This window comes from Carettochelys insculpta, chromosome 3, assembly GCF_033958435.1.
Source record: "Carettochelys insculpta isolate YL-2023 chromosome 3, ASM3395843v1, whole genome shotgun sequence".
Classification (NCBI taxonomy): Eukaryota; Metazoa; Chordata; order Testudines; family Carettochelyidae; genus Carettochelys; species Carettochelys insculpta.
In genome coordinates, this window is record NC_134139.1 from 9,799,547 (window position 1) to 9,826,044 (window position 26,498).

At 48.1% G+C, this 26,498-nt stretch overlaps 1 non-coding gene across 1 annotated transcript; it reads left to right on the plus strand.

The window, feature by feature from the left end:
• The first annotated feature begins 6,642 nt into the window (after nucleotides 1-6,642).
• Nucleotides 6,643-6,715, plus strand: TRNAK-UUU (transfer RNA lysine (anticodon UUU)). The gene has a single exon. It is a non-coding gene; the product is annotated as a tRNA-Lys (tRNA).
• The last annotated feature ends 19,783 nt before the right edge of the window (nucleotides 6,716-26,498 follow it).

The following is a 26,498-nucleotide window of genomic DNA, read 5'->3' on the forward strand; positions in this document are numbered from 1 at the left end:
TCAAGGTAACTACCCCTCCTCTTCTTCTCCCCAACACATTTTATTTCAAGGAGAAAGCACATAATCCATTGATATCCATCACAGCCCTGGGAATCCGTACCTCCTCTGAACTCCAACAGGTTTTTGAGTGACACCTCAATGGCTTAGCTGTGCAAAGCTCGAGGCTGGAAGCAACTGGAAGGTAGGACAATGAAGGTTCTATGTGTCTACACACCCATCCCAGAGAAATAGGGTGTATGGAATGAAGAATATACAGTATCTTGTGAAAACCAAACAGAAGCTGCCTTCCTTGTTGCAAAGCATATACATGTACAATATCATGACATACAGACTGTTTTCCTCTCCTCAGCCCAAAGAAAGCAGCAACCTGTTCTCTGGCAGTGCTAGAGCCACTGCAACCTTGAGAAGGAAGCAAACAGCCAGGGTCAAAGGGAGCCTGTACCATGGAGAACAATGTATTGTAGCGGCTGGAAAGAGTCAGAGAGGAAATATGAAGAGAAGCAGCAGCTTGATGTGGCCTTGCAGCTGGCTGAGAGAAGGAGAGCAGCAGAACAAGGAGGCCAGGGAGAGGTAGCAAACATACAGACAGTGCTGAGATGATTTGGAATGATCAGAGCAACAGAGGCTGTAGACACAAGGGGAAATTTGAGGTTAATAAACAAAGTCCTGGAGAGAGAGAGAGAAGGGAGATAAACTCCACTGATAAAGCAGCTTTTGTGAGCACCTGCACTATCACATCAAAGTGAGTTTATTTCTGTCTTGTTTACTTGGTACTGTCTTAGTACGTTATTTCTTTTTTAAGTAGCCAAGCACCTGGGTCACCAAGGGAAAGGTGTGGGAATGGAAATAAGACGGGAAAGCTGTGTGGGGTGCTACCCAGGAGAAGATCTGTAGTTTAGGGACCAATCCCCTTTCTGGCAAAGCTGTGAGAATCAACCCGCTAGCTATTCATAGCCAGCTGACTAACAAGTGCACTCAACCCAGCATTTTCTAGTGACCACTTAACCTCAGCCTATTTTGGGTGCCTTAAGCTGAAACTACTTTAAAGGGGTCAGATGTTTCGAGGATGTGTATTCAGTGCTCTCAGGGAGTACAGCCATTTTAGGAGGTCTTAGGTGGGCAGTCAGGCACAGAGGCATTCATCATCCCTAAAGGTTTTTAAGTCCCAGCATGACAAGGTCCTGGCTGGGATGACTTAGTTGGGATTGGTCCTGCTTGAAGCAGGGGGCTGGACTCGATGACCTCCTGAGGTCCCTTCTATGAGTCTATGATCATCACTGGCGACTTTGGAAAATCAGGACCTCGCAGCATTTGCTCACCTTCCTCTCTCTGTTTCCGATCAGGTGCCTGAATCTGCGGAGCCAAACAGATGAAGCTCAGTGTTTACCTTCAAGGCTGCGAGATGCCTGCACACTGCCTAACAGGTATTTCGAAGGACTTTGTGTTCCAAGAGTTTTCCAGAGACCCCCACTAGAGGGGGCTTGGTGACATGATTCCTTTTATTATTATTATTATTATTATTATTACTACTACTATTATTATTCTCCACAGCAAAAGAAAGCGGAACCTGAGGCAACACCTGACTTCTATGCATCATCAGCAGTGAAATTTGTGCCACCCAATCGCAGAGATGTTTAATTGTTCTGAACCTGGAGCAATAGGAGTTTGATGAATGTCAAACAAACACTAGAAGTGTGAATTCCAAGATCTGGCTATTATTATGGTTAAGGTTCAGATTTTGTCACAATTATTTTTGATAATCACTGTAGCAATATAAACAAAAATTCATGGACATCCGTGACCTGAGACGTATACTAAAAAATAACTGGGGAGAGAGGTTGATGGGGGGACAACTGAAGCTTGAGCCCCTTGTGGGGGAGAAAGTCTAAGCTCCACTGCTGGGAGAGAAGTCCAGAACCTGCCACCACAGAAGATAGCCCTAGGGCCACAGCTGCAGCCCCAGCAGCTGGGAACTCTGGATCCAGCAGCTGGGTTCACTGGGAGTCCCAGAATCTGGGAGCTTGGAGTTCAGAGAGCTGTCAGCCGGTGGGACGCCTGGTGCTCTGTCAGGGGCCCATGGCAGCTCAGAGCACTGGGGGCACCACCAGCTGACACCTCTGACCCCTCTGCCTTCGGGCTGAAGTGGAAAATGTCAATGAGGTCTTTGGAAGTCATAGAATCTGTGACCTCTATGCCATAACCTAATCCTTAAGTGTTACTCCTGCTTTCCAACTCCCCTCCCGATTTTCCTTTCCCCTTTCCACAAGGCCTTCACCATATTATAAATCTCAGGATGTCTGTTCAATTAAATCACTCTGAATATGAACAAAGCATTAAAATTAAGCTGAGATCTTCACCACCTAGAATTGTCCTCTCTCCTGTACACTGGTAGCTCTCATCCCAAGATTTACAAAGCAGTCTAAGAGATCTGGATGTCCAGCACCTCAAGCTGGCTTTGGAAATCCTACCCTGAATGAGTACCAGTGATAATAGCACTACCAGAACCTGCAAATTAGTTTTCTGCGAAGAAAAGTTGCATCAAGAATGAGATACTTCTAGTGTTTGTTGTCATTGTCTATCTACCCAGGTGCTTAGTATATGTGAGCCTCGTACTACCTGAACACCACTATTTCTCTGAGGTCTGTATTCATTGTGCTTCCAGTAATTCAAAGCACTTCGACAAAGACCAGACTGTTAAATCTGTTGTTATATTCACTAAAGAATAAGGTTCCAAAAAGGAATCACGAGAATCCTTTTTCTAGCCTTAGGAAGATTTGTTTTTCCTATCATTTTTGCCATCAGTTAAAGACAGTGTGTTCTGTGGCCTATGTGTCTAATTGCAATATATGATCAAGGATTATAAACACCAGGATAAATGCATTATCATGCTGTCTAATTATCGTATTAGCTGACTGACATAGACTGTTTTATCTCTTCCTAGCCCATCTGACAGACACTGAGGGTTCACTTTGATGTCAGATTTGTACAGGGGAGAATCAAAGAGTCAAACTCTTTCCAAATTGGTTCCAATGTGGTTTACTCCTGTCAGGTAAGTCCCTGCTTCATTACCAGCCTCTGCTTTGAAGTGGAATTGCATGCTGCGTGATGCTAGTTCATAATTACAACAGCTGTGGGGTGGGGTGTAGTCCCACATGCCAAGCTGACGTCTCTTGCCCTCAACCCTGTCCACTGACTTGCAGCTTAAAAGGGGCTGTCGGAAGGGTGCACCTGAAGAGGTCGAGGTGGAAACAGTAGTATTCCATTTTTCTGGACTCAGCATACATTTGCAAATCTTGGTGGCCTGTCGTCTGGCTTATTAAGTATTTCTTACCCACAACATCTACTCTGTATTTGAGAGAGTCTGTCTGTGAGTCTCAGTCTGTCTGTCTGTTTGTTCCAGATTGCCTCCCAAATGGTAAGAGGTAGAACCACCAACTTCCATATACAGCTTCCTCTTATAACTTAAAGCAGGGTGGGGGGTTGGTGGTGCCAAGATAACGGGATGTGCTTGGGATGGGGCAGTGCCTCATGAAACCAAACAGGAAAGAGACAGAATCACCAGGCAGCTGAAAGGGCCTGGCTGGGGGCCCAATCCCCTCCCATCTGGGACTGCCCCAGCCCTGAGCCTCCCACCCGCGCAGGCGTCCTTTAAAGTGGACGAGGTGGGGGCTGAAGCTTCTCTGCCGTACTTTGTAAGGGAACATTGCCAGGGAAAGTGAAGTTTGCTGCATTCCTCATCATGGCTGAGGAGCGCAGGGGGCAGAGGAACCTGGGCCGGCCTCTGTGCGGGAATATGCGCCCCTCGCTGCACCTGGTGGACCTGCAGCAGCCACAGAGAGCTGCTGTGGTGAAAAAGGGCTGGGGTAGTTCTTCTCCCAGGGCAGCCTGTAGAATGACCCCCTCGCCCCCAGTCCTTCCCCAGAGCAACGATTTAAATGAAGAAAAAAAAATTAATTGAGTTAAGGGCCAGAGTAACGGCAGGTAAATAGTCTAGTCCAGAGGTCTGCAACTGAACTAGCCAGAAGAGCCATTATTTTCTGTTCAGTTACAAAATCAATACTTTAAGAGCCGCAGCACATGTGAATAGGAGACAGTCCTCAATAAATAACTTCAAACCGTACTTTCTGTCACCCCTATTTTAAGCACAGCATGCACAAGGATTTGTACCAGTTAGAAAGTTCAGTTACCCCATGTCCAGGTTTTACCTGCTTCAGCCCCCAATCTGCCTCTTTATCCCTATCCTGCAAACCACCCCCCCACCCCCAGGCTTACCCCCTCAGCCCCAAACTGCCCCCCCCCACTCCTAGGTTTAACCCCCTTCAGCCATAAACCACCCCACCCACCCCCAGGATTTACCTGCCTGAGTTGACTGTCTCTCCTGCAGCTCCCCACTGCCGCCTGGGTGCTTATTTGAGGGGTATTCAAAGGGAAGTGACTGATTTCAGCTGGGAGAAGCTGAAAGCCCAGGGTTGGGGGAAGACACCCTGCAGCGTCCTGAAAAAGGAGGGAATCTCTGTGCTGGATACATACGCTGGGCTTGACACCACTGTGGCAAGCCGTGCAGCCCTGCCCCGCTTGCACTGGTCTGAGTGTGGTGGGAGGTTTGAACAGCCCTCTGCATTGGACAGCAATTCCTGCATGACTGGGAGGCAGAGTCCGCTTGCCCTCCCTCTGCCAGCCGGCAGCTGCCCGGCCTCCAATGCCTCTTCCCCAGCACAGCTCCAGCAGGGCAGGCTTGGCTGCCCCTCCTCGAATCTCTTTCCCCTGCATGCAAGTGGCTCCCTGCCATGCCAGGTTTCCCTTTCGGGGCTTCCTGCCACTGCTGACTCCACCTGCGACTCTAGAGGCTGCCACCGCTGAAACAAAAGAACCTTACAGCCATTACAAGAGGACTCAGCAGCAGTGCTCGGAGCTGCAAGTGGCTCCTCAAAGAGCCACAGGCAACTCCAGAGCTGCAGGTAGCAGAGCCCAAGTCTACTACAAATATGCACATAACATATGTATATACATATACTAAAGAATGGCCCTGGGCATACTAGAGCTATGATTTCTGCATGCCTTGTCCTGGTTAGGTGTGGTTCCATGCTCCAGGAGTTGTGACCTCCGTGGTCAGAGCACTATTCAGGTTTGGCTTGGCTTCTCTAACAAGGGACCAGGCGGGCCAAATTTCTGACAGCGCTGTTGCGTCTTGGCACATGGGGCCACAGCACTACTCACTCAAACCTGACCCAGCCCCCAGGCATCATGACGAAGGGGCAGCTAGGCTGAAACTCAGAGAGTCTATGAATCGGTGCACCAGGTCTCAACACCCAGAGCTCGGTTGCCGACACCAGCTAGTTCTGCAGGAGCCAGCTCTGTAAGGTGAGTGCAGAGTGGACTCTGCAACACACGCCTGGGCCTCCCTCCCCCGCCAGTTGGGGGACAAGCTGCTCCTTCCTTCCACCAGGCCTCCCTCTCTTCCAGTGGCTAGCCCAGCCATCCCCTTCCAGTGAGGGTCACAGGAACATGTGGGGTCAGGCACCTTTGGCCCTCCTAGTTTTTACCAGGGGTAAGGTCAAGTGATGGCAGGAAGGGTGAAAAAGCACCAACAGGACCTCAGGGTGAAGGGATGGCTGGGGGGCAGGGCCAAGGTTCAGGAACTAGTGTCCCCCCACTTCTGTTAGGGATCTTCTGACCCTCCAGACCTTTGATACACAGAACCATCTGACATACTCTGGTGACCCACTTTTGGGTCACAGCACACAGACTGAGAAAGGTTGGCCTAATGTGACAGCTCTACTAGCCCAGTGAGGCACTTAGCCAGTCATAGAAGAGACTCATGGAAGATTTAGGAGGTGTAGTACTCAGCAGCAGAGCCCTCATCTGGCATGAGTGAAGACTCTGCTCCACAGCCTCAGCTGAGCGCCAGCTGGCCCTTAGCTCACGTGGTAGAGTGCAGGGCTTTAGACCCAATGCTCACAGGTCCCATTCCTGGGGCTGGCAACCCAGGCCTGTTGGCATCACAACTGGTGCATTGGCCCAGAAGAACTGCTGGAAGGTCTCAGAAGCTTGGGATGTGCTTCCTCAGCTGAGGGAAGCATGTGGTACCCAGAGGTGCTGAGACTGCATCTGGGGTGAGTAAAGTCTCTGCTCTACAGCCTTGGCTAAGCACCAGCTGGTCTTTAGCTCATGTGGGAGAGTGCAGGGCTTTAGACCCTATGCTTGTAGGTTCTATTCCTGGTGCCAGTGACCCAGGTCTGTTGGTGTCACAGAGGTATTCTTCTTGGGACCTTCAGGAGGTCATCCAGTCCAGCCCCCTGCTCAAAGCAGGACCAACCCCCCCTACATTTTCCAGACAGGGCTTTGTCAATCCTGGTCTTAAAAACCTCTTAGAAGGAGAGTCCACCACCTCTCTAGTATCAGAGGGGTAGCCATGTTCGTCTGGATCTGCAAAAGCAATGAGGGGTCCTGTGGCACCTTATAGACTAACAGAAATGTATGATCATAAGCTTTCATGGGCAAAGACCCACTTCATCAGATGCAGGTCACCTCATTGCTTTTGCACCTCTCTAGGTAACCCATTCCAGTATTTACCCACTCTCCTAGTGAAATCACTCCTTGCTTCAGCCTTAGTCATGCTACTGAGAAGGAAAGAGTTGGCAGTCCAGACTAGCTCAGTTGGTAGAGCTTCAGACTTTTAATCTGAGGACCTAGGGTACAAGTCCCTGGTTAGGAAAGGCCACCTCTTCTCAGTCTTAAACACAATTGCGCGGGTTCAACTAAAACTTTTTGCTAGAGCATAACAAACTGGCACTCCCAGAAGGAGAATTTCTGGGATGAAAGCCGGAGTACTTCTCCATTCTACCACCATTGTTCTAGTTAAAAGGTTGCTGGGTAGCAATGTTTCTTCATAGCTTTTGTGCAACAAATGAATTTAAAATTGCATGCCTCATCCCAGAAAAAAAGTGGATTTTTTTTCCAAAAAAGTTACAAATAGGCAACAACGTTCCCACTTATGTAATCAATCAAAAAACTCTAGCCCCAAACAAGAAGGAAATAAGCATTAAAAATGAGTACACTAATAAATCCAACACTGCTTCCATTATGCATTTTTGGGGGGAAATCCTGACCCCAGGAAAATACTTCACCCATTATTCTCATCTGATGGAAACAAATCCATGCTGTCACTCATCACCCTGTTTTCCTAGCCTGCAGAAGAGTTCAACCCTTCAGCATTATGTTCTCGTATACTAGGAATTAAAAAAAATAAAAACCAGAAGCTTATAGACAAAGCTGATAGCACCATCTATTATTAAGTTTTCTCAACATTTCCCACAATCAGACCTTGTTGTCAGTCGCTGTTAATTTTGCCAAACTTTAGTCATATATGTTGAAATTTCCCACACTTGATGTCCGCCTCCAGCTACTATGTATTCAATGAATTAATTTGAGTCAAAAAACTCTATTTCTGAGAATGAAGCCGGGAAACAAATACATCATTTTGCCCAGGCTAAAATGAATGGCTGCTCATTAAATGACAATCATCCACTCAGGGCATCCTATGGAAAAAAATAGCATGTGATTCTGTATTTACAGACTGCATCCTAATGCCTGTGCACACGTGGGCTGAATTAAAGCTACACAGGCCACCATAATGCTAGCATTTCCTAACTTTTCTATGCTTGCCTTTGCAAATCGTAACATAGATTTTAGCAAAGTTCTTTGTGTGTTATGGATATACTGGGGCAGATTTCACCCCCTTTCCCAGAAGTACTTTTTGCTTCCTCCACCTCAGAGACAAACAGTTAGAAGGGCCAACACCACCACAAGCCCCAGAGCTAGATGAGGGTGGCCAGGGTCCATGGCCACAGAAGAGGCGGGGCCAAGGGCAGAAGGGGTGGAGCCTAGAGCAGTCAGCCCTTAGCTCCGCCTGGCTTGCAGCGCTGGGTCTCCTCCCCCTTCCTCAGAGCCACACGAGGAGGCAGAACAGCACTTCAGAGGGGCTAAGAGATCCAGCTGATGCTACTCCTGAAGTAGCAGCAGTGTTGGCCAGTACTCTGAGCCCCTTTGAAATGCCAGACCCCAGAGCAACTGCCTCTATCGCCTCTCCTGTCCACGGGCATGCTGCCAATAGTGGGGTGGGAACAAGAGTGAGGGCAGCTTCAGCAGTGCTACTGAGCATGCTCAGTACAAACCAAGCAGCAAATTGCAGGAGGGGGATAGGATTTGACCCCGTTGTGTCTCCTCACTCATCACCTCTGATTTTCCAGCCTCGGACTCCAGCACTCACTTCCCTGTTAGTCCCTTTTTGACGGTATTAGACACTGAGCAAGAACAACTCCCCAGAAATGATGTGGAAAACAGACGCAAGAGCAGGAAGACAAGAAAAAGCCAAAGCTCACCCCCCCCTGCCCCCGCCCCGGCCCGGTGACTTTGCATTGACTGTGCAAGGGGCCAGGTCCATGAAGACCCCTTCGATGCCCTCCTCAGGAAATTCCATGCCAATTACGCGTGTGCCCGAGCCGCAGGACTATGCTGGAGGGCAGGGAGGACTATTCATCTAACTCCTTGTCATTTGCGCAGGCCTCCACCAATGTTCCTGCCACCCATTGCCATCCATGTGTAGAATAAATTTTGTGTGCCCCAAAGCATGTGCGAATGTGCACCACCAGTAGAAACAGAAAATGTGCTGCTCACAGGGAACACTGGCCTCCTCTCTCCCTCTGAGACCTTTCTTCCCTCGTCCATCAAAGGTTTGATCTCAGCCAGGTGGTTCATTTGCATTCTGGTGCTGGTTTTTGGATTCTCTAATACTTCTACCTCAGCTCTTCCTCCATCATTGTAAATTAAGCAGCGGGCTGTCTTTTGCTGTTTCTTTAGCTTATTCTGCTTCTGTGTCATGTTCGTTTCCTTCCTTCTGCATTCGGCACCTAAACATGAGTATTACACCTCTCAGGAGACCATTTATCCTCTCTCTATTCTTGGTAGCTGGGTCCAGCAATTTTTTCCCCTTTCCAATTGCTGCTAAGGTTTTGCCTGTCAGTGGGGCTTTCAAATGTTCCTGTTTTGAAGGGATATCTCACATCTGAGTTACAAATTTCCCCCGATGAAAGTGAAGTTAGGGAGACATTTACAAGGGAGGAACAATATTTCAGATGTGCTCTGCGCCTATTTGAACGTGCATCTTCCAGAGCATTTCGTCTTTGCCTCATATTTCTGCCTTGGCCCATCGAAAGAGACACAGTACTGCAGTAATCCCAACCATGCAAAAATCGGGTAGCAAGCCCTCCAAAACCAACAAAGTTAGATTAAAAATCACGAGGTTTTTTTGTTTTGTTTTGTTTTTGTTTTTGTTTTTAAATTACCATTCTGGTTTGTTCTTTGCCTTTTGGTTTCTGAGTCAGGATTTGTGTCTTCAAACCTTTTTCAGCAGTCAGGAGGGCTGGATACCTCTCATAAATAAAAGCGGAGATTTACACACATGACTTCAGAACCGACCATTTCCAGAAGACCAAAAAATACACAAATCTTGCAGTTCAATTGTAAAATTGTTGTAGTCGATGGGTAGCCTCTTCTTTACAGAGATGCTACACTGCTTGGGCTAGGGTCTAGCTTTTTGTTTTGTGCTTGTACAGCTGCCAGCACAGGGGGATCATAGTCAATGACTGAGGCTACAATGTGTTACGGTAATAACTTTATTTTAACCTGGGGGAAACATTCAGAGGACTCATTTCACCTGCAAAGCCATTGAACTAGGAGTGCTTTTGCTTGGTTGCATTTCTCAGGTATCTGATTTCCATCCTGAGAGAGCTGTGCTTGACTCAAACCACAGTCTCTGCCCAGCAGCAAAATTTATAGCGAGTCCCAAAGCTGGCTGCAACAACAAATCAGTTCAGAGATGTTTTTCATCATTTGATTAACTGCATAATTATGATACGATGATGAGCCAGATTTTATACTATTTTCAGCTCTTTCCTGCAAAGAGAAACCCTGCCAAGAATATGGAAACCGTTTGCCATCATTTTGTGGTAAGGGGATAAGAAGATCTTTTTTGTTGTTTGGTTTTTTTATGTTGCTAGTTTCATCCTCCTCAGTGCTTTCTTTGCATCCCCTGTCTCATTTCTCGAACACGCATGAGGCCAAGGGAGCACATGATTTTGTAAACCTCTTGGACTCTTCTTTGGGATGGGCCGATTTGAGTTCTCCGTCCTTTTTGCCTGTAATGTGAGCCCCTCTGTTTTTCAATGGTGACTCAGTTTAAAAATACAAGCAAGACATTCATCTGGCGCTAGGTATAAAAATAGAAGTTGTCCTTTCCCCCTTTACCTGTGGCACCAACAGGCACTGTGGGCCCCAGGGCCAGGTGGGAGGGGGCCTGGCTCCATGCCTGGAAGGGGTGGGGCCAAGAGAAAAAGGGGCAGGGCCAAGGGCCGCAAGCCCTCAGCACTGCCCAGACCCCACATCTGCACTCAGCCAGAGCACCACTGCTTCAGCACTTCAAAGGGGACCGTAGCTCCAGTCCCCCCGAAACACTAGGCCCAGGGACAATTGGCCCCTTTGCCCGTGTTGGGGGGCCTGCCTTTGACTGAAGGGTAGTGAGCATCCAATATATCGTACGGAATGGTAGGGATGGCTGGAACATGGGGTTCAGGGCAGTGTGTCCTCCATGTTTTTCCATCCATGGGCAGAATAAATTTTGTTCTGTGAACCATGAGATGCACAGATGTGTACCGTCAATAGACACACCTGCTGCCCACTGTGGGTGGCTGTGGGTGCTTTGCTAATCAGCTGGGCAGCACCTGAATCTCTCCTGGGCGGCCAGCCAAGTGCTCAGCTTATAGGGCACACTGGTTAGCAGAGTTCCTCTGCAGCTTTTTCTTTTTTTTTTTTTTCCTCCAGTTTGGGGTTATTTTTGACCCATAAATAAATAAATAAGTAAAAGGTTTTGAGAAAACCATTTTCCTCAGAAACGTAGAACAGTAAAAACCCAGGTTTTTTCTGGCAAAAAAATACCTTGATGGATAATTTTCAACCAGCTCCTCATAGTGTAGTATTGGGATGGATCAAAAAATGGCAGGTGGTTTCTGTGGAAAATTTTGAGAAGAGATGAAAAGGGAAAGAAAGAAGGGAAATGGTTTTTCCATTAAGAAAAACCATGAAAAATTTCCAAGACTTTTTCTCAAAAGGTTTTGCTTTGGTCAAAAAAGAAAATTCATACACCTTCCTCTGTTGTGTTTGCTCTCCCTCACTCTGCTCCTGTTACTTAGGTTATGGCTGTAGCACTGTTGTGTAGAAATTTCCTACACTGATGGACGGGGTTGTTCCATCTCTCTGAGAACTTGTGGAATGATGAGAGAATTCGTCCACCAGTCTAGCTCTCTCTGCAGCAGTGGCTAGGGAAACTTAAGCGCACCACACAGGAAGTGAAATTTTTCATAGGTAGCTAGGTTGATCCAAGTGTTAGGCATAGATGAGGCCTCAGTCTCTCCTAGTTCTGCCATCCAACCTACACCTCTCCCTCTTTAACTTCAGACCATTACTCCAGCAGGAGGGAGAGGCGTAGGTTGGATATTAGGAAACACTGTTTCACCAGAAGGTGATGAAGCACTAGAATGCGTTGCCTAGAGAGGTGGTGGATTCTCCATCCCTGAAGGTTTTTAAGTCCCAGCTTGACAAGGTCCTGACTGGGATGACTTAGTCGGGGTTGATCCTGCTTGAAGCTGGGGACTGGACTAGATGACCTCCTGAGGTCCCGTCCACCCCTATGATTCTATGATTCTCTCTTAAACACACACACACACACACACACACACACACACACACACACACAGAGGTATCTGTATTTCTATCTATTCCAACAGTCAGCCACCCACAGCATGGGTGTAAGCGTGGCACATGACGATTTTTATCAGCATGCAAGGCAGGAGCTCAGCCCTGTTCCCCCAGGCAGCCAGGAACTTGCTCAAAGCCCAGCCACCTGTGGATTAACAAAAGACCAGATAATGCTGTCAGCCACCACCTAAAGGGTAAAGCTCTGCATCTTAATGAAGCTGTTGTAAGTAGGACTATTAGTGACTTTAAAAAGTATCACTGGCACTCAGACCATGCATAGAGGTCAAAAGGTCAAATTTCAGCATTCTGCCTTGGAAAGGTTGCTGACCCCTGGCCTATTCTACTCCATATAGGGTCTTATCTCACAGTCATCACTGTAGTCTCTGAATGTCACCTAGCAGTACACAAGAAGCGTCACTTTTCCCATGGCATTGTTCCCCCAGCCTCCCCCCATGGACAGAACTGTCTGCACGGGAGTGTGTCATGTTGCACTAGAGGAATTACCTAGTGTGGCTTGTGGGGGCTCAGGGCAAGGGGTGGGTGAGGTGCAAGAGTCGGGCAGGGGGATGGGAGGTATGTGGGATGGCTCAGGGAAGCGGGTGGCAGAGTCAGGACAGGGTGGTGTGCAGGAGGCAGGACAGGATCTGGGGGCTTAGGGAAAGGGGATGGGTGCGTGAGGGGCTCAGGACACGAGATGGGGATGCAGGAGTGAGGGAAGAGGCTGGAAGGGTTGCAGGGCTCAGGGCAGAAGTGGAGGATGCTGGGGTGTGGACAGGGGCTGAGATTTGCAGGAGTCAGGGTAGAGGCGGGGCTCACAGCAGGGCGTGGGGGTGTAGGTTGGGGGGTTAGGTGTACAATAGGGCTTAGGGCAGGGGTGGGTGCTGGAATCAGGGCAGGGGGTGGGGGGGGGCTCCAGATGGAGGCTTTGAGGCAGGAGGCTGGGAGATCTGGGGAGGTTTCCGAGGTCACCTGTGGTAGAGAAGGTGATGTTTCTCTGGTGAGGGGGTGAAGGTGGGCTGCAATGCCTGGTCCCAGTGGCTCCTCTGGGATGGGGGCAGAGCAGCAGTTCCTGGCCCCAGAGCCCCCTATTGGTGTGTGTGTATGTGTGAGTGAGAGAGAGAGAGAGAGAGATTAAACCAGCTGAATACATAAAAGGGAGCAAGAATATATTCAACAAATACAGTAGAAGCAAGAGGAAGACCAAGGACAGGATGGGATTGTTACTCAAGTGGTGGGGGGAGGGGCAGGTATAACAGAAAACATGGAAATTACAAAAGTGCTCACTGTCTAATTTGTTTTAGTCTTCACCACAAACTTCAGTAGCAATTGGACACCTAACTCGCTTAATTCCAGTGACTCTTAGGAAGGCTCAGACGTTAAAATAGGGAAAGTAAGTAGAAAATTACACAGGCGAGTTAATTGTCTTGGAGTCAGCAGGTGCTGATAAAATAAAACCCAGCCTACCTGGCTGAGGAGATATCTGAACCATTAGCCACGAGCTTTGCAAACTCATAGAAGAAGGTAGATGGGGGTGGGGTACTCCAAGATTTGATAAGTGGCCAAAATCCACACTTTCCTACTGAGGGGGTACAGGGTCTGTGATGGAGGTGGGGGTGCAGAAGGGAGCTTGGGGTAGGGGACTGGGGTGTGGTTAAGGGGGAAGTTATATATAGAGAGAGGGAGAGAAATACATATCTCATAGATCTGGAAGGGACCTCAGGAGGTCATGGAGTCCAGTCCCCTGCCCTCTTGGCAGGACCAAGCAACATGTTTTTTTTTTAAATCTATTTGCCCCAGATCCCTAAATGGCCCCTCAAGGATTGCGCTCACAACCCTGGTTTAGGAGGCCAATGCACAAACCACTGAGCTATCCCAAGCATTCCAAAGGGGCCTGGATCTCCCGTCCACTGTAAGTGTGGCAGCAGCAGCCCTAAGCCCCTTTGAAAACTGCAGGAGTGCCACTTGATGCAGCCCTGAGGCTGGGGAGGGGAAGACCCAGCACCTTGCTCCAGGCAGCACTCAGGGTTGACTGCCCTGACATCTGCCCCTTCTGCCTGAAGCTCTGCCTCTTCTAAGGGCAGAGCATGGGACCCCACACGCACCTTGCCTTAGGCCCGTGGTGGCTGTGGGCCACGCTGTGTGCAGGAGAGGGTCCAAGAGGGAGTTTGGATGAAAGAGGGGGTGGAGACATGGGCAGACAGTTGGAGTACAGGGTCCAGGAGGAGGCTCTGGTACAGGAGAGGGATCTGGCCTAGGGGAGGGATGTAGGAGCAGGTGCATGGTCTGAGCGGGAGTTGTGACGTGGGGTGAAGGGGAGAACATTGCTGAGGGTTTGAGTGGTGACCTGGGACAGGGGGTTGCGGTGCAGGGCCTGGGAGGACATATGGATGCAGGTGAGGATTCTGGCCTGTGGGAAGAATGTTGGAGCAGGTACAAGGGCTGGGAGGGAGGTGAGGTGCAGGCTCTGCCAGGAACCACTTGCCTCAGCAGCTCCTGGCCAGCAGCTCTCTCCAGCAGCCTTCTGGGCCTGGCCGCAGCCCCAGCCTATGGGCTGTTCCATGTGGCTCTGTGCTGCTGGGGTCGGGTTGTGTGGTGCTGCCTCACCCGAAACAAAATCTCTCAGCTCCTATTGGTCAGAAACCAGGGGCAGGCTGCAGGCCGCATTAAAGGACAGATCTGACCCACAGGCCATTCCTTGACTGCCCCTATGTAGAGGTTCCAGAGGACTGGAAAAGATCAAATATAATCACCAATAAGAACAACCTGGGAATTACAGACCAGTAAACTTAACTTCAGTATCCGGAAAGGTAGTGCAACAAATAATTAAGCCATCAGTTCGCAGACACGTGGAGGATAACATGGTGATTAAATAACTGTAAATATAGTTTTATGGAGAACAAATCAAGTCTAATCAACCTCATAGCTGTCTTCGTGGACGGTGGGGAGTGAAGTGGTTGATGGATGGTACCATCCCAGGCACTGGCCTTTCAGACTCAGTGTAACTTACTTTCATCATACTATTTGAAGCACATGTCATTATTTTCATGTATGTTTATCAGGAGAAGCTTCATTCCAGAACTGTTGTTAATTCACTGCAGTCACATTTGAGTCTGACATACACAGAAAGAACATTTGCAAAACAAACTCTTTGGGAAGCTTTTGTAGACTTTCATGGATGCTCCCAGCTTACTATATATATATATTTTTTTCCATTACAAATACAACCTAACATCATTCTGAAGTTTCAATGACCTCAAAGAAAAACTTCCATTATTTTTACACTGCATTACTGAAATCCATGTATAGTTAGCAACTCAAGTAAGGTTGCAAGTGTTTTATTATTGTCTGCACTTCTTGAAACAAAACATGCAATTAAATCACTCCTCTGCTATGCTCTTCATGTGATACATTGTCCCTTTAAGTACAATGGAAACAACATGGAATAAAATGGGAATAATATATAAAATCCATTCAATTTTTTTTAATAACTCTGACTGGTTTGCGTGCCAGATATTTCACTAAATGCAATGTGCCTGCAACCGCACTTGCAAAATGAGGGTAGGGACTTATGAGTTAGATAATGAGGATGCATGTAATAGTGATACTTTCTGATGTTTTATTCATGTCAGTTGACAATCCTTTATGAATTCTGGCTGAAACTTGTACACAGACATATTATTTTTATTTCAGTAGAAGTTTGTCTTCAGTCTGAGTGAATAATAGGACTCAAAGGTCAGGCCTTTCACATAACATAAGAGTGAATGAATCCTTGAGCATTGCACATTGGGTTTTGTGGTAGGCCACAAAGTTTAGTTAATATTTGAACTGGGAGAGCCCAAACTCAACTTCTTCCAAAGATGAGACAAATTGGAACTATCCATGGTAAACCCAAGCCAACTCTCAGGCTGGAGTCAAATATTGGAATATATCAGATGCATCGTTGGTGTAGCCATCTTGGTCTCAGGATATTAGAAAGACAAGGTGGATGATGTAATAACTAGTTCCTCTCCCAGCTAATCCCTATCTCTATGATAGAGAGGTGTTAATGGATCACTTAACCTTAATGGATCACTTGCTTCTTGAAATACGTGCTGACTACTTATGCTAAACAATCCGTTCCACCTCATATTTAGCTGCTACTCTGAGTACCTTCCCCAGACCTGAAGATGAACCCTGTGTAAGCTGAAAACACTCTTGGCCACATGTACACCAGTAAGCTCACTGCAGCACAGCTGTACCGAGGTGGCTTAGTTGGGTACTTAGGTGGCTTCCGTAGCTTCTCTGTGCAGATGGGGGAGAGCTCTTCCACTGACAGAATATAACCACCTCAAGGAGTGGCAGTAGCTATGTCAGCAGAAGAAGCTTTTTCAACCAACATAGCATGGTGCACACCTCCACTTACGCTGGCAAAACTTGCGTCATTCAGGGGGTTGAAAAAACAACCCCACCCGAAGTGACACAACCACCCTAAGTGATATCTCTTTGGCCAACGTAAATGGTAGCAGAGCCATGGCCCCTCTTTCTCTCATCAATCCAGTCTCCTTATGTTAAATACAGAGTGAGTGAGTGAGAGAGAGAGAGAGATGGGCACACAAAGGAGAACTGTTTTATGCAGCTTTCGGCTTGAGAAACAAGTAGATGTTTAAAACCAAGATTTTCAAACAAAGGTTCCTAGAACCTGACAACAGAATAGAAAATAAGCATGTGACCATGGAACTAAGAGCCAAACCTTGGGCACCAAGTTATTAAAAATTGGCCTTCATTCAGTTCTAAGCTTGGGTCTCCCCCTTGGCTGCCTGAGGTTATTGCGTTATTGCATAAGGTACTTCTGTCACTGTGCCAGCACTGGTAGATTCGTGCAATGTGTCATTCCCTTTCAATTGCTAATGTAGCGTGACTGCAAAATAGATTTTAAAAAGTGTCTCATACTCTAAAGCTTCTAGCATAAAGTTAACAAACTGCAAAGTTTTTCAAAGATGGTGTGAAATTCTCAGCTGAATTTTCTAGATTGGTTCAGCAGCCATGAGTTGGAAAGAAAAAGTATCAGCAACTTCTACTGAGCATGAGCTATCCTGTGTAGCATATATATTTAATAACCTTTGTGATCTCTATCAGCCAACTTCTCAATACAGAGATAAATTTAAATTTTATCTGCAGTCATTTACATGCTAATTTCATAAACAATGGTAATCTAAGAAACAATGACCCTGGGAAGTGGAAAGAAAAAATGGTCATTTAACAAAGGAAATTCTCAGACAGACAATCTCTTCCGTCCATTGAGTGACTGATCTTTCGTTGTTCACAAAAAAAAAGCAGTCCAGTAGCACTTTAACAAAATAATGTATTAGGTGATGAGCTTTCGTGGGACAGACCCACTTCTTCAGATCATAGCCATCCCAGAACAGACTCAATATTTAAGACACAGAGAAACAAAAATAGTAATCAAGGTTGACAAATCAGAAAAATATTATCAAGGTGAGCAAATCAGAGAGGAGAGGGGCAGAAGCGGTGGAGTCAAGAATTAGATAAAGCAAAGTATGTAAAAGAACCCCTATCATGAGCTAGAAAATTGCTATCCTAGTTCAAATCACATGTTAATGTGTCAAATTTGAATATGAAAGAGCAGCCTCTCCTTCCAAATGGCTGTGAAAATTCCTCTTAGGTAAAACAGAGACTTTCAGGTCATTAACAGAATGTCCCACTCCATTAAAGTGCTGGCTGACAGGTTTGTGAATTGGGAGTGTTTTTATGTCTGCTTTACACCCATTAATTCTTTGTCTAAGAGAGTTCACAGGTGCTTAAAACCTATCCCGAAAGACAAAACTTTTGCCCAGGCAAGTGGCAGTGTAAACACTTGTCATCAACATAAGCACTCTCCTATGGACAACGCAAAACTCACTTATAGGTGGTGGAAATATTCTATTGGCAAAAGTGCCAACAAACAACTTTTACATGGCTCAGTTTTTAGCATCCTGGCCATGTTGGCACAGATGTGTCATTCAAAGCAGTGCAGTACAGACAAAACTACAGAGACCAAGTGTTCAGGTGTTTTAAAAACATTGAGCTTAGTTCAGATTTTAATCATAGAGCTTTTATACCAGCGTAACGCCACTGACTTCAATGGACTTACTTTTAATTTACACCAGGTGTAAGGAAGACAGAATCAATGCCCTGGTCTTGATCCTCCAATTTTCTTTATTTACATTTTGTTCAAAGCTGAAATTGTTTGACATTTATCTCGGCTGCAAGTAGAAAGGGTTCTCCCGCTCTATCCTCTTGACTACTAACATTTTCGATCTACTCTATCTTTCCTGCTCACAGTTGTAATGTGCTGCCTCATCTGTAGCCTATGGGATAGGGCACTTGATCTGTTTGTTTAATGCCTGCTACAAGTTGCTGCACCAATTACCTAATGCTGTAGAATGGGAGAGCTTGCACCTTACTGCTGAAGACACATAAATCATATCTGTAAGGCAAAAACTTCTTACAGGCCCTGAGAAGAGGCCTTATCATAATTTATTTTCTCTATGAGGTGTCATATAAGAGTTTACACACAGAGCTGCAATATTATCTAGATGAATCTTAGAAACCATGGCAATTGAATGATTAGCAGAAAATGAGGTTTTGTGCATTTACCCTTTCCTTGCATACTATTGTTCATGGATTAATGACCTTTCAGACCTCCTATTTTATGCCTGAGTTACTCTCATTTATAGTGTGTTTAGCATTTTTATTATTTGTCTTAGGGCTTTATAAAATGTGGGGTGGATTAAAGGTACTGGATGGATAGGCCTAGAGGATGAAGTCTTATTTGATCTACTCATGTGATTAAACTGATTCAGATATATACAGGTTTACAGGATAGGTTCTAGACTCGCATCAGAATAACCAACGAGTTTCTAGAATTGTTTCAATCTATCCACAGAACTGCTAGTATCATTAAGGAGTGTGTTCTGTTCTCGGTAACACTGAAGAAACACATAAGAATGGCCATACTGTCTCAGATCTAAGGTCCATCTAGCCCAGTATCCTGTCTTCTGACCGTGGCCAATGTCAGGTGTCCCAGAGGGAATGAATAGAAGATAATCATTAAGGCCATGTCTACACTGGCACAAATCTTTGAAATGACCATATTTTGAAGATTACTAATGAGGTGCTGAATTGAATATTCAGCAGCTCGTTAGCATTAGGACGCTTCCGGCTGCAGTGCTTTGAAAGCACCACTTTTGAACGCACACAGATTGGCATGGCTACACGGGGGTCCTTTTTGAAAAGACCCTGCACATTTCAAAATCCCCTTATTCCTCTTGGCTGATAGGAATAAGGGGATTTCGATGTCTGCAGGGTCCTTTTGAAAAGGGCCCCAAGTAGACGAGCTGTGTGCGATCGAAACATGGCACTTTCGAAGTGCCTTGGCCGGCAGCATGCTAATGAGGCACTGAATATTCATTTCAGCACCTCATTAATATTTTTTGATTTGGCCGTTAGCATGGCCCTTTTGAAATTTTGGCCAAGTGTAGACATGGCCATAGGCTCTGTATTGATAGAAAATGAATGGGCAGAACTTCTTGCTTTGCTGGAATATCAAGGATATCTCACTGGTGAAATCCCATTCCTCTTAAAAAACTCTTAAGGCCCCATGAAGGACAGTAAAAATAAATAGACATGAAGGAACATTTTCAAAAGCATATACATTTCAGCTCCTCAAAGATATTTAAGCTCTTAACTTCCTTTGACACCAGATTGCCAATGGGATTTAGGCTCTTAAGTGACTAAATCACCTTTAAAATTCATTCTTAAGCCACCTAGGAGCTTTTGAAAGTGTCATCCACCATATCAGTTTCATCACAAAACGATGTTAAAAGAACGTTGAGGTTGCACAGTGAAACATTCAACCAAAGTCAATTTTGCACTTACAATTTCAACTTTGCCCCTTTGTGTGTTATAATATAAATGTCAGTTATATGATTATGCATTTATTAGATAATACATGGCAACATCATGAAATGTCTCATCTTTGATACAGACGTGCATAGGATCTTGTAGTACTGAGTACTATGATGGTCAAAAAAATTACAGGGGTTTTCTCAACAAACTTTAAAAACAACTTTTTATTTGTTCCATGGGGGGAAAATATCCCCATGAGCGATGTTGCCCACAAGAAACCTGTTATGAATGTCAGGGATCTTAAACTTCTTTGACCGCCCCCCCAATAACTTGTGCCACGACAAGGTCATGCATGCCTGAAATCATGCTGGATGCAAACACCTGTAGCTAATTTTGCCATAATCTCAAAACTATTTTTAATATATAATTAGTGTTGTTTCAAAGACAGTGGATCTTGAAACAAGAATTAAAAGGCCCAGTTCACTGTTTACTCTGCATTTTATTTGATCATTTACACCAGCGCAATGTAGATATAAAACACTCCCACATCAACATAACTTTGCACACTTTGTCTTGGTGTCAACACAAAACAATCAGACTCCAAATATTTTGGGCGTGTGCTTGGGAACATGGGGGCAGGGACCATCAATCTTCATTGATGCCAAAACCCCCTTCCTAGTTTATTTATTTACATTTGTTTGGCGTTGCAGCCAGTCTTTGGAAAGATGGTTGTGCCAATTGTGCATCAATGAAATAAAAGAGGAAGAGAGCTAATCAATTCCCTCCTTGCTTAGAGTTTCTCTAAAAAGTTGGAATCAACTTTCTGCAAAGTAACTGGTTTGGATTCAGGCCTTTTGGCCTCTTTCCCATAGGAACAGATTTCTGACTTCTGTTGTGGAAGAAAACTTCTGCTCGTCCTGCCCCAAACGGGGAAAGAACTTCCAACAAAAGCTGGCAATAGTCAGCCAGGTTCCTGACAGACTCCAGCTATTCTATTGCATTGTTTTTAACCTTAGCGGTCAGAGGCCTCTAGGGGTATTGAAAATTGCTGCTACTTCTAATGCTATTCACTACTGGGCCAGCCCATGACCACAAGGAGGCAGCAGAGGAAAGTTGTGGGTGGCTAGTAATATTATGCAGGAGGACTAGTGCCTGGAAGAGTGGCCTGGCTCTGAAGAGCACTGTGAGCAGGTAAGGTCTGCACCTAATCTCTATTTGCAAAGGTTTTCTCCTGTAGCATTGACCTTTCCCTGTGGTTTGCAGTTGCTTGAATGGGCCATTTGTATTTGGCAGGCTGGTGGCATGAGCTCCTAGCTGCTGCGGTTTATGGGGCACCGGCAGTAGGCCCAGCCCCTGAGATGTCTGCAGAAGAGGAATGTTTCCAGACGCCACCTCTTTGCATGGTTGGCTAGGACAGGCAGCCAAGACTGCTCTGCCTTGTAGCTGAGCGCAGCCAGAGGTTGGTATGGGGGGGACGGCAGGCTGGGTTAGGACACCCTGACTGATGTACATGTTTCACAGGTGCTGGGTCACTGGTACAGGCAGGCCGGGTTAGGACACCCTGACTGATGTACATGTTTCACAGGTGCTGGGTCACTGGTACAGGCAGGCCGGGTTAGGACACCCTGACTGATGTACATGTTTCACAGGCGCTGGGTCACTGGCACAGGCAGGCCAGTATTCTGGGCTACATGCCGCTGCTGTGGAGCTGAGGAATATTATTGCAGAGCATGGCAGGCTGTCCTAGGCTGGGGGTAAATGTGGTCTGAGGGGGCATGTCATTCCAAGGTGCCATCCAGACCAAGAGAGGCAGTGTGACCCCTGCCCTGCCCCCTGGGGTGTCTATTAGTCACAGGCTCAGACTTTGTGAATGCTCCAGCCCCATAGCACGCTAGGACAACAATTTGTAGCTGCTTAGCACCCACTGGCATCCAGTTCCCCCACCCACCCGTGCTTCCCGCCTGCCACAATCAGCTGTTCCATGGCGTGTCAGAGGCACTAGGGCAGAGGCAGAGGATCAGGCCTGGGACGTGCTTGAGGAGGGGGAGAGCGGGTGAGAAGAGGTGCGGGCAGGCTTTGGAGGAACGGGTGGAGATGGAGTGGAGTACAGGTCAGAAGAGGCAGGGCAGGAGTGCAGGCTTGGGGGAACAGGTGGCATGGGGTGGGGCCAGAGGCTGAGTGGGGTTTGAGCACCCCCCAGGGAAAGGAGGAAACCGGTGCCTATGCTCCCAATGCTTTGCTGTTGTAGCCCCCACTCTGGTTCATTTCAAACCCTCAAACAACATGTTGGGTGTCTGTGCATAGACATAGTCCTGATCCAGCTACTCTAGGCCAGCAACCCATTAGCAGCTCACGCACCACATTATGTCTCTGGTTACCTGCAGGGTGACCCAACATGCTCCCTGTCCTGGATTCCCCCACCTGCCAATAACGTGTGTTCTACATGATCCAGTCCTCTCTCGGACAGTCCAGATATGTTAGAGACATTGGCCAGCTAAGGGGATGAACTTACAACAGTCTGCTTCCTCAAAGGAAGTTACGCACACAGTTCCGCTGGAATGCAGTGCTAGATTATTTTTAAATTAAAGAATAAAGCACATTTATTTACCTCAAAGGAGATAGATCTGAAATGAGTACAAGTATAAGACATTAAACATTAACATTCTCTGTTACAAGAGAAATAAAGATAAAACTCTTTCTAAATTTAGGAAACCAGATTGGATTCACTGCAGAATTCTTACCACGTTTCCAGTTACATCAATGACCAAATTCTTCAGCCAGGATCTGTTCCCAAAGTCCAACAGGTGGAAGGGTCCTGCACAGGTCATCCAGTTCAGTCCCCTGCCTGCACAGCAGGACCAAGTACCATCTAGACCATCCCTGATAGGTGTCTATCTAACCTGATTCCTAGATTTCTACTCACCTATGCTAAAGTGAAGATTTTCCTTGTCCAGGTCTTCACCCCTCATTGTGTAAGGTCCCTCTTTACAACTTGTATGTAATTTGAAGGAAATGCACATTCTTTTAAGAACTGCTTGACCAATCCTGCCTAATGGGGACAGGTTCTGCGGCTGCCCTGAAAAGGCCAACAAGTTCCCATGCTGAAAAAGCCCACCCACAAGAAGTTCTCAGCAATCTGAAAGAGGACATGTCTGTTGTGGAGAGCAGTGAGCTTCTATCAGATACCAGCACAGCAAAAGGGAAACAGAGAATCCAGCCCAAAGTCAATGGGAGTCTTTCCGCTGACTTCAATGGGCATTACAACAGATCCCAGCTGTGGTATGGTAAGGCTATGTCTAGACTAGAGTGATCTGTGAACAGATATCTTCTGACCAAACACCTGTCAACAGAGGGCCGGCAGACAGCAAATCAGATCAAAAACCAATCCACTCTGTCGACAGAGAGCAGCCAGACTGCCCGGCTACTCTATCAACAGAATGGTCCCCAGAACACTGTCAGACAGGGTCACAGGGCCGGCAACCCCTTCTGGGAGACCCCATGAGAGAGACCTGTTAAGCCTCCCCACCCCCAGACGACCGTACCTCCCCATGTTGAGGTTTGCCTACTTTCACAAGGGCTAGCACAGCTGCAGGGCTTCACCCCTTGCTGAGACACACAGATCTTTCCAGAGAGCCCTGGTGTCAAAGCAGCCTCCAGACTTGTACTGGTCCCACCCACCAGGTGCAGAGCTCCAGGAGGGTGTCCTTCCGCATGCGGAAGTGCACGAGCCACTGCGGGTTGTGAAGAGAAGACTGTGTACAGAAGAGAAGACTGAGGGGTGATTTAATAGTGGCCTTCAGCTTCCTGAAGGGGGGCTCTAAAGAGGATGGTGAGAGACTCCTTCCTGGAGCTGTGCACCTGGCTTGCCCCTGCCTTCTGCATACAGGACACCCAGCTGCAGCCCACCATCCCCTTGAAGAAGTGGGTCTCCAATGCCCTCTGGAAGCTTGCCACCCCTGACAGTTACCACTCAGTGGGAAAATAGTTCAGTGGGGGGGAAGTCCACTGTTGGAGCCCTCCTCATGGAGCTAAGGCACTCAGGCTGCATTCCCCGCATGGAGTGGGGAGGGGGTGTTGTGCCTAAGGGGAACCCTCAGAAAGCAGGGTTGGGAGTGTGAGGGGTGGGAAGCCCCATCCCCGGGTGACTGGGTTATCCTGCCTCTCACAGCCCTGCTGCCAGGGGATGACCTCACATAGGGGCTCCTCGAGAGCTCAGTGGGAGGGAACTTGAGGGTGATAGGGACCCATGGGGCCCAGGAGTTCCCTTTTTCAGTCTCTGATGTGTGCATCTGGTCCCTACCCTTTGCAGGTCATGATGGCCACAACACGCTCCTGCTGCAGAGGGTCATCTGTCTGGAAGATGTGGATGTAGTCATGGCCATATTCAGTGCCCTGGGGTTCCTGAACTGCTTTGGGGCTATCATTAGGAACCACATCCTGATCTGTGGCCCAGGCCACAGCACGGCCACGTATATCAACTGCAAGGGATATTTCGCCATGGTACTGCAGGCCCTGTCTGACCAGCATGGACACTTCATCAGTGTTTACATCAGGTGGTTCGGCCAGGTACACAATGCCCGGGTGTTCTGCAACTCTAGCCTGTGCCAGAGGATGGAGGTGGGCACCTTCATCCCCAGCTAGGAGTTGATGGTTGGGGATGTGCACATACCGCTGTGCATCATGGGGATTCCCCTACCCTCTCCTGCTCTGGCTTATGAAGCTGTACACCAGCCAGATGGATCCAAGTCAGGAACTCTTTAATGCCCAAGTCCACTGGGCCCAGATTCAGGCCGAGTGCACCTTTGGCTGCCTCAAGGCACACTTTAGGTGCTTGCTAACCCATCTGGACATGGGGAAGCACAGTGTCTCACAAGTTGTGGACGCATGTTGTGCCCCCAACAACACAGTGGAGAGGCAGAAGGAAGCCCTCCTCCCAGGGTAGGGGGTGAACACTGGCCACAGCTTCGAGCAGCCAGGTGCAGGTCTGATCCATCAGGATGGGCTGCAGATCCGCGAGGCCCTGAGGGAGAACTTCTCCTGTGACCCCCAATGACTCTCCCCTAGGCACCCCCAGTAGGCACCTCAGGCATGCAGCCTTACCCCATCCCCACCATGACCCCTCCCTCCACCCACTCACCCCTCCCCAGTCCCTATGGAATGAAGAAGGTTGCAGGTGTGGTATATGAACAATTGTGTTTTACTGATCAAAAACTAGTGCAAAAGAAACTGTGCAATGCAAAACTATTTAGAACAAAGCAAAGTACAATGAACTATTTATAGTGAGGGGGAGCTTTGGATGCTGAGGTGTGTCCATGAAGGGGGTAGGGAGCTGCAACCCCAAGGGGGAGTGGGACTCCAAGTGGTGTTGGTCTTGGGATCCCCTCCTGTCATGGGTTCAGGGACCCCCTTGGGGCTGGGCTGGGAGCATGGGGAGGTACAGAGGCAGTGGGATTGGGGAAGGGTCTGGGTTGACAGGCATAGCCCTCAGCCACTGCCAGAACTCCATGAAGCCCTGTGGGATGGCCGGGGGAAGGGCAGGCCACTGAGGTGGGGTCTAAGCCAACAGGTCCTGCCAGGTGCCAGTGGTGGCAGGACATCATTTGGTCCCAGGACTGCAACCACCACTCCTAGTTGTCCCACAGCCGCCACTCCGGGAGGTCCATCGGCCTCCAGAGGGCAGCAATAGGAGTCCTCTGGAGGTTGTTCACCCAGCAATGACACCCTGGCCACTGGCCCATCTTCTTGGTGTATTGGAGGGTGGGGTGTGGGTTTGGGGCTGCCTTACTCCAGTGCTGGGGTGGGGCAGGTTTCCCCCTTGCTCAATGTGGGCATGCAGGCATGCTGGGAGCCACACTCCTCAGTGTGTCTGGGGTCAGGCCAAGGGGCTGCCTGCTGGGCCCAGGTGGAACACGCTACTTGCAGGTGGTTCCACGTGCCAGGACCTCAGTGTGAGGTGCCACCTGAGCTGGCCTGGTGACGCTCACAGCACACGCTGTCTGCACTGCCTCCCATGCCCTGGGGGTGTGCCACATGTGGGGTACTTACCAGAGGGACCTTCTTCTAGTTCTGAAGACACCCTGGAGGGTGGCCTCGTTGGTGGGGACCAACTCCAGGGCAATTACCAGCATGCTACCACTTGCCTCGGACCTCATGTCTGCTCTGGGGGGTTGGGGGTCAGGTCCAGGGGTGCTGCTTTTCCTTCTCCTCCTCAGAGTCCAGCTGAAGGGGTTGAGGGGGTTCCTGAACCATATAGATAGGGGAGGTCAGTGGAGAAGTGTTGTCTGGCCCCAGGAGCTGGTGCAGCTACTGGAAATAGGGGGAGGTTGCAGGTCCTGCCTCAGTTCTCCAGTCAGCATTGTGGGCCTGGGTGTAGACCTGCTGGAGTTCTTTCACCTTGGTCTGCACCTGCACCATGGTGCGGGCAGGGTGGCCCTATGCTGCCAGGGTGGTGGCCAGCCAGGCATCATTCTGCTTCGCCTCGGGGTTGAGGAGGGTCTCTTCCTCACCCCACAAGTCTTGGGGGGACCAGGACCTCAGTCCTGGTCACAGATGGGGCCTGCTTCTTGGTGCCCCAGGGTAGTTCCCGTGACCCCTCAGTCTGGGGACTCTGGGTGGCTGGCTTTCTGCCACCTGGCAAGGCTCTCAGACAAGAAGGGGCTGTGAGGGCATGGGACACAGCTGTGTGTTGCTCTGCTCTTTGCACATGCTCAGCTTCCTGCCACAGGGTTTCCCAGGCTCCCTGCAGCTTTAAGAGTGGCCAGAGGCAGGGACCATAGAACTCTGATTACTGTGGACAGAGT